General features: G+C 38.5%; 1 pseudogene across 1 annotated transcript; it reads left to right on the top strand.

The window, feature by feature from the left end:
* Positions 1–55: 55 nt before the first annotated feature.
* LOC144330807 (uncharacterized) lies at positions 56–1,841 on the top strand (annotated as a pseudogene). The gene is made up of 2 exons (XR_013397309.1): positions 56–113; positions 718–1,841. The product of XR_013397309.1 is annotated as an uncharacterized LOC144330807 (transcript).
* Positions 1,842–2,713: the final 872 nt, after the last annotated feature.

Consider the following 2,713-nt stretch of genomic DNA (forward strand, 5'->3'; position numbering starts at 1 on the left):
TATATTTTCTCATGTTTTCTAAGTTTCCGTTTTGCAAGGCCTAGGTGGCTTTTTCATGGTGTTTGTATGTTTAGCTCTTTTGAAAAGGAATTTTGAAATCTGCATCAACTGAAGTAAATGATATCTGAGTATTACAGTAAAGGTGACCAAGTCTCTTTCTTAAAGTCACAATGACTAAAGTATTAGCTGAATTTTTTTTTTTTTTTTTTTTTTTTTGAGACAGAGTCTCGCTCTGTACCAGGCTGGAGTCCAGTAGCACAAACTCGGCTCACTGCAGTCTCTGCCTCACAGGTTCAAGTGATTCTCCCTTCTCAGCCTCCTGAGTAGCTGGGGCTACAAGCACGTGCCACCATGCCCAGCTAATTTTTATATTTTTAGTAGAGATGGGGTTTCACCATGTTGGTCACGATTGTCTTCATCTCTTGACATCGTGATCCGCCCGCCTCAGCCCCACAAAGTGCTGGGATTACAGGCATGAGCCACAGCGCCCAGCCTTGAATTTTTAATTTTATCTCTGAAATACTTCATTAAGTGTCTGGAGACCTAATTATCCTAAAAGATCATCCATTTTCTACCTATGAATTTTGCTGCATACAGAAAGTGCCCTTCCCTCAGGAAGTTGCTGTGTTTCGTTTCTTTGGATGGACTCTTACCTAGAATACATAGCAGCTCTGCAAAGAAACAGTTTTTAAAAATGGGAACTTCTACATTGAAAAGTCCCCATTTTTGTGCCAACTATAATGAGTGAGAGGGAGAAATCTTATTCTATGGCATATGTATGGAAAGGTGTAAAGATTCTTTTGAAAGTTTTATTCACGTTGTAGAACAGCAAATGACATTTTTACAGTATTTTTTTGTAAAGCAAACTATTTTGTGCCTTGAATTTGGTATATGTGTATTAGTGAAACATTGTAAAAGTGAACTTCTACCTCTGTATCTAAATGTATACCATCACTTGTAAATTACTATAAACTATTATGTGATTGCCTTTTTTTTTTTTTTTTTTTTTTTTTTAGAATGTCTTGTTTAAATAGCAGCCAATGTTTAAGGCTATTAAAATAAGCCAACTTTTACTAATTGGGGAGTTTTATAAATGACTGATTAAATTTAAAGAATTAACTTACATGCAACTGTGTGATTATTAGTTATCAGCAGTGTTGTAAGGAAAATTATTGTGTTCTTTTTTAATGATCATTATCCCACTTTAGGTAAAGAAAAATGTTGGAATGGTATAGTGTTGGGAAACAGACATTAACAACCTAGGGTGCCTGCACTCAAATAGCCAATGTTACCGTCCCTAGATTAGATATTGATTAAGGGCTTGTTCGTACCAAAAGTGGGGAAACAATCCATGACCTGTGTTTTAGTTTGGCTGCACCACAGATCAAATCTGCACTGTGTCTACATAGGAAAGGTCCTGCTGTATGCTAATGTTCCCAGTGCAGGACTTGAGGAAGAGCTCTGTTGTATGTTTCCATTTCTCTTTATAAAAGATAACCAAATCTTGTGGCCTTTATAACAATGGAGGCACTGGCTGCCTCTTAATTTTCAATCATGGACCTAAATAAGTACTCTGAAGTAGTCTCAGCAGTGCCAGGTGGGGACAGATATACTCAGAGGTTATCCAGGTCTGCCTCCCAGCAAGCCTGGAGTACAACAGACCCTCCTAGAGAAATCTGTTGTAATTTAACAACCCACTTATCCACCTTAAAACTGAGGAAAGTCTTCTTTACATCTAATTTTATTCTTGTGTGTTGTAACTTAAACCTTTTTCTATTTTTGTTTATTATTGCCCTTACAAGGGTGTCTATCTCCAAGTTCAATAAACCTAATTCATTTAACTTTTTTGTAGAAGTCTTTCATTCTCATGTCCCAGCCCAGTTCAATCACTTCTGTGGCTCTTCCTTGAATGTTGTCCAAATTCTCCCTCCCATCTTTAGCTGTGGAGTTTGAAAAGGGATACAGTTAATGCAGGTTTAGAAGTATGGAATTCCTACAAGTTGCATTTCTTCATCCCAATATCATGGTCTTACTAATGCTACATTGCTGATTGTGTGTGTGATTGTTTCTAAACATGAAATCTCTTCTAGACAAGTCTGCCTGTTTGTGTTGATCACTTATGTAATTGCCAAGGTTGCTTTTCTGGCTGGTTATTTATCTACACCTACTCCCACCCCTTAACATGAATGCTGACTCTGAATATATTCTCTTTTTTGTCATCTGGCCCATTCATATGGGCATTCAGGGCCACTGGACTCAAGGCTGATCCCCTAAGGAGCACCACCCCCACCTCATACTGGCACTCTCCCTTTCTCTAACCTTTCAACCAATTTAATGATAATTACATTGAGTGGGACCCAGGACTCCAAAGTTTTGAAGCCAGCAAAGATAAATTCCAACTATTGTTTCCCCCTTGATCTACCAGGTCTGCTGCTCTGTCACGAAAGATTAGCCTGACAGGATTGAGCTACGTAAAGCCAGGCTGGGTTTGTGTGTGTGTGTGTGTGTGTGGGTGTGGGTGTGGTGCATGTATGTGTTTGGTATCCTGTTTCCTTAGAAGGCTATAGCTTTCAAATTTTCTCAAAATGTTTTCCAACTGGCAGAAACAATTCTAAATTGACGTTGACCTGAATCTTGGAAATTTGCTTTTGCCTCCAACAAAGTATAAAATCAGTAGGGGTTGGGGGAACAGGGTCATTCTTTCTATGCCAAA

Source organism: Macaca mulatta, chromosome 8, assembly GCF_049350105.2.
Source record: "Macaca mulatta isolate MMU2019108-1 chromosome 8, T2T-MMU8v2.0, whole genome shotgun sequence".
Classification (NCBI taxonomy): domain Eukaryota; kingdom Metazoa; phylum Chordata; class Mammalia; order Primates; family Cercopithecidae; genus Macaca; species Macaca mulatta.